Consider the following 12,662-nt stretch of genomic DNA (forward strand, 5'->3'; position numbering starts at 1 on the left):
AAATAGGTTTTGCTTGAGCTGTTTTGCACAATCGTTTGCACCAACAGTTCAGAAGTAGCATTTTAACCAACTAAACAGTGCCATTTGGCACCGGCACAAATGTTGTATTCACTCCAGATCTCATCTAGTTGAAGAAAAGCTTTTTTAACACGAGCATTGTGGTGAATTGTGAACGGGCACAGCTGATAAGAAGCAATTTAATAAACTAAAACTAACTTGAAGTGAGTAGATTGTGCCGGAGGACGATTCCTGCGAATGAGGTTCTCTTGATAGTTAGGCCTAGGACGCCTCCTGCTGGCCAATTAAGGAAATGTTCATTTTTCAGTCGACTGAGGCCAAAAGGTTTGTGACAGCCTTTTAAGAGATGAGCAAGAGCAAATCTGTACAGACAGCAAGGTGGGGAAGACAGGCAGGCATTTTAGATGATGTAACATTGCCGTCATTACGTATAGTAAAAGGTGAAGGAACAGTGATCGCAGTCCCAGGAGTTACACTGGGAAATACTTTGTTCGGTCACGGTAGGGGACGTAGAAGCAAACTGAGCAGAGGAGGAAAGATGGGAGAGAGAGGCAGAGCGAGCAACAGAGAGGATTTACAGAGAGAAAGAAGCACTAAATGCGCATAATGGTTATGTTACACAATTTTTGTCAGTGTCACGATCTGAGCAGATATCCCACACTGCCAGGTATAAAACATCTCTTTTGTCACCAGCAAAGGGCATAAGAAAAATATCGTGGCAACAAAATGTCATACAGTAAACACAATACATTCAATATAGCATAATAATAAACAACGTTCATCCAAATAGCCACAGTTGTTAGGACATTTGAAACCAACATCAGGCTAATCTCTAAAACACACACAAGTCTGTCTCAATTTCCGCGTGACCGTGCAGGAAGCCCACAAGTAAAATGCCCTGCACCATCCATCGTCGGTGAATGAGCAGGGTTCATGCGCAGTAGTAATTAAAGACAGCTACTGATACGGGTCCCTGTTGGGCCCTATGTAGATCTCCTTAACTTCAATGGCAAAGTCCACCTCTGTATCAAAAAAGGAGGGACTGGGAGCTTTATTTAAACAGGTCCTGCACACTAGCTCCCAAGGGGGACTGTGTATCAAAGGGGTGTGCAGTTCCTAACTGGACGTGTGGGGAAAGGTAGGTCTTTCTTTGTGATGCCCTCACGCACCCCGTAGGATATCATGCTTCATCATTGGGCCTTGCTCATCATCGGGCCGCGCTGCAATGCCCGACGGGCTCCCGTAAATGGGACTCTTTGTCGGAGATCTTTTGAAGAAGCCGTAGGGTGCATGCGGGTGTGAGGGCTGGGTAGTGCATGGGCAAGTGAAGTAAAAAAGGTCAGGAGCAGTCATACTCTGAACTAGTTTTAAAATTAATGTAGCTCGAGCCTCATTAAAAAGTGTGGGGGCCCTAAGTGGAAGTAATATTCCTAAAGGGCTGCTAAAGTGTGGTGGGTCAACATGTTTCGTGCCCTATTTGCCCCTAACGGGTCTATTGGCACTTCATCAGGACCGGAAGAAACTAAACTGTGAATGGTGCACTACTGTCTGGGTCTATAACTATTAATTAGTTGCCAGACTCAGTAGGGGGTACTCTAGTAGGCTGGTATTGGGGTACTGTAGATCTGGTGAGAAGGGGAAAAAGGGAAAACAAAAGGAGGACAATCAATTAGACATTAAAAACAGGAGCGTGTGTCATTGTGCTCCATCAACAGTAATGATGCCAGCTTTAATTAAACTGTAATGAGGCATGCACATGCATGTGTGACTTAGTGGTTTTTTGCTTGCTTGTTGCAGATCAATGTGCTCCAATGTAGCAGGAGCTTGAGGGGTACATTAGTGTGATCTGCGAATATCAATAACGGTGGTGAGAAGGACAAATGAGTTGTGCATCACACTAGTTTACAATTGCCAGATTGAGCATAATTAGTCAGGAAGTCATTAGTAATCGTACCAGTATTTGGTATCCAGCATGTCCAGCTTAACCTGTTTTCTTGAGCAGATGTTGGATTACCAGTCCTTGTGGTCATGCAAGAGGACCATGCATGCGGTGAGGAATGTGCCTGTGCTGATGTAGATTGTTTGAGGGGTATACCTCTGCGACCCAATTTTGTGGTCCTTGCATGACTAATGCTGGGCGTTAAAAAGCGCATGGAAATTGGCTGAGCCCAGGCGGTCGCTAGGTATTCAGATGCTGGTATACAGTGATTGCACTCTCATTGCTATATGCCACTTAAAAAGTGCCAGTGGTTGAGTGCGCGTATTACCACTATATCAAATAGATCGTATTGGTATACTATGCTCTCATTGCTATATGCTGCTTAAAAATGGCAGTGGTTGCATGCGCGTGTTCCCATTATATCAAATAGGTCGTTTTGGTATTCTATGCCTGAAAAGGAAAAGCGAACGAAGAACACTCACCCTTAGTACAGTAGCCTAAGAAGGGAGGGAAGGGAGCAAATAGTGGTGGTGGCCCATGTTGGTAGTTGGGGTATTGCCACATCTGGGGTCCTTGGAAGGTGCAGGTCCCTGGTAGGGTATTGGTCCATATCCATACATTGTATTCAATGGTTTTCTTTGTTGCTGATTGGATTGGCGTCCCCCTCGGTTGACGGTGCTGGAATTGTTTCCTGACGAATAAGTTCTTCTGCGTAATTTGCTGCTGTCGTCAGATGAGTTATCATCACCTAAGGGTGTGTAGTCTTCTTTGAGGTAAGGGTAGATCTTTTCCATACTAAATTAGGTGATGTCCTTTTGGAGTTTGGCAACTTTTTGCCTCATTAAGTAGTCCTTGTTGTCATTGATTTCTCTGGTGATTTCAGACAGTTTTGCTTTAAAAGCTGTACTGGCAATGGAGGCTTTGAGTGCCCCTTCGGCTATAGTGATTTTCATTATAAGGTCATCGGCCAAGCATTTGACTGTTTTGATGATTAGTACCAGGAGGTCCCTGGTACACTTCCAAGACACCAGCAACCATTCTGCCTTGAACTGCTTGTCCTCAAGAAATATTCTTGGTGTATTGGTGACTATTAAGCCATTGGGGGATATGTTAGCATGGAGATATTCCGTCATGATGGCCCCATGCATGATGATCTTCATTAGTTGGCGTTTCATGTTCAATAAAGCTAACTCGAGAAACTCACACCCAAGATGGCCACATCAGTTTTCTCGCCAGCCAATGCACGTCTCACACGTCGCAATAAAAGCCAAAACCCCGAAGTAATCAGCCCAGGCCACGAGCAATGGGTAGGATTCACGCTTGTCGTCTGCCACCCGATGTGAGTATCTCATCGATATCTGGAATTCCGGTAAGCAATAACCGCTTGCACTTCCTTGATACATACATACTCTCTCCACTACTCCCTACTCTCTCCACAGCCTTAGAGCAACAATGTGCTCTGCCTCCCCCATCAGCTGTAGGCTAAAGTACTAGGGGTAAGTGATCTTCTGTCGCTTTTCCTTTTCAGGCGTAGTATACCAATACGATCTATTTGATACAGAGGAAACATGTGCACGCAACCACTGGCCCTTTTTAAGCAGCATATAGCAATGAGAGCGCGATTACTGTAAACTGGCATTTGAATACCTAGCGACCGCCCGGTCTAAGCCAATTTCCATGCACGTTTTTAATGCCTGGAATTAGTCATGCAAGGACCACTAAATTGATATTTGCAGATCACACTAATGTACCCCTCAAGCTCCTGTTAAACTGGAGTCCATTGATCTGCAACAAGCAAGCAAAAAACCACTAAGTCACACATGCATGTGCATGCCTCATTACAGTTTAATTAACGCTGGCATTATTACTGTTGATGGAGCACGATGACACACGCTCCTGTTTTTAATGTCTACTTGGTTGTCCCCCTTTTGTTTTCCCTTTCTCCCCTTCTCACCAAGTCTACAGTACCCCAGTACTAGCCTACTAGGGTACCCCCACCGAGTCTGGCAACTAATTAATATTTATAGACCCAGACGGTAGTGCACCACTCACAATTTAGTTTCTTCCGGTCCTGATGAAGTGCCAGCTGACCTGTTTGGGGCAAATAGGGCTCAGAACATGTTGACCCACTACACTTTAGCAGCCCTTTAGGAACATTAAATCCACTTTGGGCTACCACAGTTTTGAATGAGGCTCGAGCTACATTAATATTAAAACTAGTTCAGAGTATGGCTGCTCCTGACCATTTTTACTTCACTTACTCGTGCACTACACAGCCCTCACACCCGCACACACCATACAGGTTCTTTAAAAGATCTCCGACAAAGAGCCCCAGTTACGGGAAGGCCCCCAGACCATTCCAGTGCCGGCCCGGCCCGGCGAGGAACAAGGCCCAATGATGAAGCATGACATTCTCCGGGGAGTGTGAGGGCATCACGAAGAAGGACCTCCCTTTCCCCACACGTTCAGTTAGGAACTGCACACCCCTTTGATACAAAGTCCACTTCTGAACAAAGACAGTGAAAAAAACGTTAAGGTAATCCACGTCAGAGATTCAGCTCAGGTTTATATTTCATATGTGTTATTTAATCTTGCTTTACCTAAGAGTGCAGCTATTTCAACGATGACGTATTTCTGTATGTGTTTTTGTGCAGCATATTACTCTTGTATAGGTACACTTTGAACTGAGTCACCTCTGAGGGCCAGATTTACCAGTATCTCAAGCCGTGCAGCAGCCACAAATGCTGCACTGCGTGAAAAGGAGAGAGCAGCAGGGGATGTATGACGTTAGCACGCATACTATTACCACGCATACCTTTACAACGCGGTATTTACAACGAATACCGTTACAACGCATATCGCTTTGAGGTGCTGGATAGTGGTAAGTATAATTTTATATTCCAACTCCAGTCCCCGTGGACACTAGGGAAGGTGTTGGATATAAAATTAAACTTATTCCCTATCCTAGAGCGCCCCCCAGCGCAATGCGTTGTAATGTTTTGCGTTGTAATGACTGCGTTGTAATGGTAGTGCGTTGTAAAAAATGCGTGCCAAACGTTGTATACCGCAGCAGGACGCCATATTTACAGAAATATAGTACTCTGTTCTACTTTCACTAATGCTGGCGCTGAAATCAGCTGCAGTGCACCATGGAGACACCTTTGCACCATAGTCAACACACACATAGAAGTGTATTCAAGAGAGTGTGAAAATGGGGGCAGAGGGACGAAATGTGGGGAGAAAAATGGTGTACATGTCTAACAAAGAGTCAATATAACAGGAGTGACTGGGACACCCTGCAGACCACTAACCCTTCCACGGGCCTCAGTAAGGTTAATTCAGTCTCACAATTTCAGATTTGAAACATTAACAATATCAATTATTTGCAACACAATCATTGTTGTTACACATTTATCTTAAACAGCTACAAGTGTTGACAAAGCGAGTAGTCCTGGCTGGTTTTTGGTGTATGTCAGTTGTTGTGTTATATTTCTGGATACAACAACAGAAAGTTCAGAAAACTACCAAAATACTGGTCAGGTGGCACACAATGGAAATCCAAGAAATTAAGTTTACATGTTTAATTCATACTCTTTATTACAAAGTGTGATATCCTGTTCTCTTCTATCACACTTGCTCTTCCTTGTTTACAAATATTTGTGCATAATGCTATGCTTAGAATGTTCAGGTCGATTTTGGTAAATTGATTCCATTATAGAGGGCAACAGTTGCATCTGTTATGTGCAGCACTTAGAAACAGCACGAGTGCTTCATTAAAAAGTCATTATTTATATTCTAGGAGTACAGGTTCAGACACAACTCTGTTATGTGTCCAGTGCAGTGCTGGCATGAAATTGTTGTAATAATCACAGAGCTAACTCACTGGAGCATAACGTAGGCCACCGCAGCCCCTGGGGAGCAGGGTGTCCCTACACCCTTCAGAGGTCCCATTCAGCCTACACCTATGAATATCTGTGAGATACAGGAGTCTCAGGGGTCCCGCACCGCAGGGGCACCTAGCATGTGTTATGCCACTCGTGAAATCAGTGGACTTTCTAAGGACACATCAGATTTAAATATGTCTTGTAATTCTCATAAGCTGTAGTCAGAATCTCTATCTATGTTCTGTCACTGAGATGTAGTGTCATGGAGGTTTATGTTAAGCAAGGCTTATTAACATATGCAGGCCGAGCGTCGACCAATAAGAAAACTCAAAGTGACTACTCTGATAACAATGGCCTGCTTACCGCAGAATTGAGGCACCTTATGGAGCCACCCCTAAAACACAACACTCAAAGCATTTTCTGCTGCAGCTTAGATTTCAGTACAAGATTGGAGGCTATCATTATGCAGTGACCTTTTATTGCTGCTCCAACATGCAGCTCTTTGAAGAACATTAATACATTAATACAGCATAAAACATTAGAATGTCCAGTGAATATAAATATCCAGAGCGTGCAGTCATCATCCTCTTTTCATTGGCTGCTCCACTACAGATAAGTGCCTCTGATATTATGCTTCTTGTTTGTGTGTTTCTGTTGTTGTAATGTTGCTTGTTTTACTATTACTGTGTTTCTTAATGAACTTATGCTTCTAGATTGAAATTATTTTAAAGATCTATTCTTCTAATTTATGGTTGGACGTGGTAAGCTGATATATGTTTATTTTGCCATAGGGTGAGAGTGCAGTCTGAAATTATATTTAAAAAAAAAACACTCCATGCCTGTTGCAGTCTAATTGGCTTCCTGTCGATATTCAGAACTGTGTTGCTGGTCACAGGAGGCCTTTCTGCTTCTTGTTGGTTTAACTGGGGTCTCTGGCTGTTGCCCGAGCTTCGGCAACCTAAGCGTCTGCTTCCGAATTCTCACGGCAGCGCTGATTTGTTGTCAGGGGCAGAGGGCGAGTTCTTGATATGCTGGGTCCTTTGACTCGCATTCTTGATATGGCCAAAGAGGCCAGGAGTACAAATGCCAGGTTTAATGTAGACCTGTTGAGAGGTTGGGCACAACGTGCCATTTGAATTTTGGGAAATGCAAATGCAAGCCTAATTACAGAGAGAAAAAAGGCAGTCCTAATGAGGATGAATCCCAAGCCGACCGATTTGGCCACAAGAGAGGACATGGGAGATCCGAAGGGACTACTTTTTGGAGAGAGATTTATCAAGTCCATTGGAAAATATATTTCAACCTTTACTGCCTTCAACAAACCCATATATGCGAAGAGCCTTCGGCTCAAGGGCTGTTTTTGGATTGGCTAACAGGAGGGGACTGGCTGTCAGCCGCAGTTTATTCAGGTCCCAATATTATACCCAGGATGCCAGAAACTATTGAGGTTACAATAGGGGCTACCGCTCCAACACTGGCTTCTACCTTAGATATGGAGATCCCTTTGTGGAAGATCGAGGCCTCTTTGCACCAGCTCTCAAGGTGATCTCTATTGGTTCTGCCCATATTAAAGTTGGGGGAAGGTGGAGATTCTTCTTCCACAATTGGGAGAGAATTAGAGGAGATGGTATGTTTTTTAAATTGTTGCTGGTTTTAGAATGGAGTTCTGGGAGACACCAATATAAGTCAGACAGCCAAAGAAATTGGTCTTAGTTACAGAGAAGATGGATATAATAGACACAGAGGTAGCCCAGATGTTAGAAAAAGAGGCTTTGGTTCAAGTTACAGGCGCAAAGGAGATGAAGGGTTTTGTGAATACAGTTTTTCTGGTGACGAAGAAAGACTAAGGTCGGCGTCTTGTCATAACTTTAAGGGACTTGAACAGATTTCTAGTCTACAGGCACTTCAAGATGGAAGGAATCCTTCTATTAAGAGACATTTTACAGTCAAAGGATTGTTGGTGAAGTTAGACCTAAAGGACGCATACTTCATGATACCTATTGCAAGGGACAGTCAGAGATACTTATGCTTCAGATGGAGGGGTGTTCTCTACCAGTTACTCTGTCTCCCTTTCGGACTGACCTCAGCTCTGTGGTGTTTCATCAAAGTGATGCACCCAGTGGTAGCCTTCCTCAGACAGAGGGGCGTCTTGTTAATAATTTATTTGGATAATATTTTGCTAATGTCCCAGTACAGGTTAGAACATCTGAAACACTTGGCTTGGACAATTGAACTTTTACAGAGTTTAGGTTGCATAGCAAATGCAGGAAAGTCTGTCATGGTTCCCACTCAGAATCTATCATTCCCGTGGTTTCAGGTAGATACTCTATTATTCCAATTGTTTCTCCCTCAGAAGAATATGTCAAAGATAAGAAATGAGATAAGATTGGTGTTGGCAAAGGAGTTAATCAGAGTAAGAGCCCGTGCATGAGTTTTTAGACTCCTGTCATCGTCCGTTCAGGCCATCTCCCCAGGTCCTTTACATTACAGGAGCTGAAAACTTTGGGTATGAGAAAAGGTTTGTGGTATGGGGACTCTATTTCCCTATCAGTGGATGTCAGTGAATGTTCAAGAAAATCTGGAATGTTTTTTGAAAAATCTAAGGGTTGTGCGCGCGGCTCGGTGTGCTGCGTGGTCCCCCTCCCGCAACCCCTGCCTTCGCCCCCTGCTTTCACCCATGTACACATGTGGTTACTCACCCTGACTCACCAGTGACCAGAATCAAGCACAAAATATGACAGACAAGATAGAACAACTCGGTATATGTAGCAGTTTAATTGTTGTGTATTGTAATTTGAAATCTCTTTTTATTTTCCTTTAGAGTCAAAGGAATAAAATATTACCACTGCTTTAAGATCATTGCATATGTCACAGGCTGACACCCTGTCAAAGCGGCTCAAGCATTTGTTATTGAAATGCTATATATAAAATTACTGTTACAAGTAAATCATTTGTATAACTTGTTGAAAATCGCAAAAAGAAGATTTAAAAAAGAAAAAGAAAAATCTAGAGGCCTGGAATGGCAAGGCCATCTTTGGGAATGTTCCCAAACTTGTGCTGAAATCGGATGACAGCAACTTTAGTTGGGGAGCCTTGTTTGAACAGCCCAGAAACAGGTGGAACATGGTCCAGGGAGGAACAGTTACTTCACATATATTGTTTAGAAATGTTGCAAGCCTGAATGCCTTGAAGAGCTTCAAGGATTTGTTGACGAACACTGTGACACTGATTCGTTTAGACAATGTTACCGCCATATCATGTTTAAACTACTTGGGTGGATCAAAATCAAAGGCTCTAGCAGACCTGGTGTAACACATTTGGTATTTTTGTTGCGATCACAAGATTTTGTTGAGAGCAGAATATATCCCAGGCCTTCAAAATGTAAGGACGGGTTGGAATTCCAGGTGCCTCAGGGACTTCAGCGATTGGAAATTGAACCCAGAGGTTTTCTGTCTGATTCAGAGGCTATGGAGTCCTGTTCAAGTAGACTTCCTTGAGAGCAGACTGGCTTACCAGGGACACAGGAATTGCAGTTGGAGGCTGAATCCGGAGGCACTGTCAGTAGATGCCTTTTTGCAGGATTGAGGAAAAGAGAGAGGCTATGCCTTTTTTTGCTTCTCTACGATTCTGAGAGTATTGATGAAAGTAATGTCAGAAGTTTGCAGCATTATTCTGGTGACTCCCTTTCAGAGGTCACAAGTTTTGTTCCTAGGGGTGATGGAGCTTGCAGTAGCTATGCCCGGCTGCCTCTTTGGGTCTTCTAATGGATTCAGAAGGAGAAGAAAACCCTTTGGTTTTGGAAAGGAAAAGGAGCCTTCTTGTTTTGAGGATTTCAGGCCTTTCACAAAAGACTAAAGATCTATTGGATGAATCTTGGCCTTGGGAACTAGAAAGAGATATAAGGATGTTTGGAAGAAGTGGTGTAGTTGGTGCATGGAAAGGGGTTTCAATCCCCTGGAAGCTCCTATCTGAGGTAGCTAATTACCAAGTAGATTTGTACAATTCAGGTCTCACATATAGCACTATTAACTGTTAAGGATCAGCTATTTCTGCAATGCCTTTTAACCTTTGGCTCCTGGCACATAGTTGTACTATCCTTGTCTATGCCCCTTGGAATTTTGGGGGCTGGTCGGACAAGCACGATTTTATAAAAATATGCTCAAAAGTATTAACATGATAAGAGGAAAAGTAACTTGTAGTTGAACCAAAGACATTTTATTGCGGGAACTGTGCTTATGCTAACATTAGCTAATCTAGGCCTCGATTTCAAAATGATTGGTGCTGTTTGTGGCCATCTTTCAGTAGGTAATTTTTTGTTTTTGCTTTGCCATGCACACAGGCTATTCATGCACAGGCAACTTTGCAAACACTGCTTTGAGATGTAAGTCAATGTCCCATGTACAGATAATGTTTTTTTTGTTTGGAGTTATGTAGAACAATAATCCACTAAAAGTGAATCTTCCCAAGGCCTCATCTAGGGTGATTTCTCATAAGAACCTGTCACTGTATATTATAAGTAGCAACATTTATTTTAACCGCTTAACCGCGGCGGCAATTCTGCCGCGGTGCGATGGTTTAGCAGAGTGGGCAGGCCGCATCAGCCATCGGACGTGCGCAGCATCACGGAGGTAGTGCTTGCGACGGCTGTTGGCTGACGAACGCAACAAATGGGTTAACAAATTAAGGGCCAGATGTATCAAGAGTTTTTCCCATTCGCAAATGGGCCGATTCGCAGAATCGTCCCGTTTGCGAATGGGAAAAAGCCATTTGGGATTTATCTTCCCAAAAGGCATTCGCAAAATAGGGAATCGCAAAAATTGTGATTCTCTATTTTGCAAATGCATTTAAGGAATTGCAATTTGCGATTCCTTAAATGAAATGAAGGAAGCAAAAGAAATTTGCGACCTGCCTTTAAGGAATCTTAAATTACCACCAAATTAAAGTTGGTGGTAATATGCGAATTCCATGAAAAATTCACTTTTTGCATTTTTCAAGGTGCCATATGGCGTACATACATATGCCCTAAGGGCATGTATGTGTGCACATGTGCACACATGCATATTCCAGGGGAGCAACAGGGTGTCCATTTGGCAGCCGTGTACCCTTGAAATTGCATGCGCAATTTTCGAGTACCTATTGGGTACTCGCAAATTGCGCATACAATTCCCATTCATTCCTATGGGCCTCTAGGCCCATATGAATGCATGGGAAAACATTCTTATTTGCGACTCGCAATTTGTGAGTCGCAAATAAGGAATATGTCGGAATCGCAATTATTATTGCGAAACCTACATACATTGCATTTTGCGATTCCATAATAGCAAATCGGTAAAATTCGCTAATATGAAATCACAAAATCACAAAATCCAATATTGATGCATCTGGCACATAGTGTCTGAAGAGCATTAGGTATGGGAACTGCATTTTATGTGAATCTATGGGATATGCTGAATAATGTGATTTCAGAAACGGCATAGTTTTTCCTTTAATCAGATTGGTTTAAACTGTGGGACGCTAACACAATTGTATTGATGTATGCATTTCATTGAATTGTGCATTATAAAATAAGTCCTTTCCTGGGTGTTATGTGCTCACTCCACCCTGATACTTGTGAGGCAACCCTATGTTGGTCTGATCTCTGATCCGCTGCAATTGGTTGATTGTGCTGTGATTTGCTGACTGTGTCATCTGGTTCCACTCTAGGATTGGTCAGTTATCACAGAGTGTTGTTTGAGATTAGTGGGTAGCTGTTGTTTGTAATATGTGATTAAATAGAGCGAGATTCAGTTGGGACAATGCAAACTGTGCTTAAAAAACCTTCCATTGCAATTGAACGCAAACAAAACCGAAGTTTTGATAGTCGGTAAGAACACTGATTTATGGGGTGACCAGTGGTGGCCTACTGCCTTAGGTAAGGCCCCCGAACACAGGAATGAGGTTAAGAACTTGGGGGTGTGGATAGACTCCTCTCTTAGTTTCTGCTGCCACACTAAAAAAGCAGCTGCCACTTGTTTCGGCATTTTACGAGGTATTAAACTTATCCTAAAATTCTTCGACGCATCCACCAGACAGTTGATAATCCAGTCTTCTATCCTCTCCCGTCTGGACTACGCTAGCTCCCTGCTTCTGTGGGCAAATCAAGCCGAGATCACCCAGGGGTAGATGTATCAACATACCCTTTTGCGATTTCTAAATAGCGATTTTTAAGGAATCGCTATTTAGAAATCGCAAAATGGGATGTATGTAGAAAATCGCTATTTTTTAGTGATTTCTTAATCTTCCTTATTTGCGAATTCGCAATTAAGGAATAATTTCCCTTTCATTCCTATGGGCCAGGAGGCCCATAGGAATGATTGTGAAATAATTCGCAATTTGCGATTCGCAATTTGCGAATCGCAAATTGAGAATAATTTCAAGGGTGCAGGGGTGTCTCAAGGACACCCTGCTGCACCCCTGAAATTTACATGTTTGTGCATATGGCGCACATACATGCCCTATGGGCATGTATGTGCGTTACATGCCACCTTCACAAATGCCAAATTGGGCATTTTTAAAAGAATTTGCAAATTACCACCAACTACAAGTTGGTGGTAATTTGCGATTTCTTAACCTAAATTCGCAATTCCAAAATGCTACATACATAGCATTTAAGGAATCGCAAAATTGTGATTCCTTAAATGCCTAAGCAAAATAAGGAATCGCAAATTTTTGCAATTCCTTATTTTGCGAATTTTTGTTACATGCCAAAACATGCAAAAAGACCGTTTACGATTCGCAAACGCTGGAATTCTGCGAATTCCAGCCTTTGCGAATCGCAAACG

The 12,662-nt window shown here is 42.9% G+C and overlaps 1 protein-coding gene across 1 annotated transcript in view; it reads left to right on the top strand.

The window, feature by feature from the left end:
- The window catches only part of LOC147689680 (C-reactive protein-like), a 55,739-nt gene that overhangs the window by 1,096 nt on the left and 41,981 nt on the right, over positions 1 to 12,662 (top strand). The window lies entirely within an intron of this gene.

The sequence above is a fragment of the Lissotriton vulgaris genome, chromosome 9, assembly GCF_964263255.1.
Source record: "Lissotriton vulgaris chromosome 9, aLisVul1.2, whole genome shotgun sequence".
Classification (NCBI taxonomy): Eukaryota; Metazoa; Chordata; class Amphibia; order Caudata; family Salamandridae; genus Lissotriton; species Lissotriton vulgaris.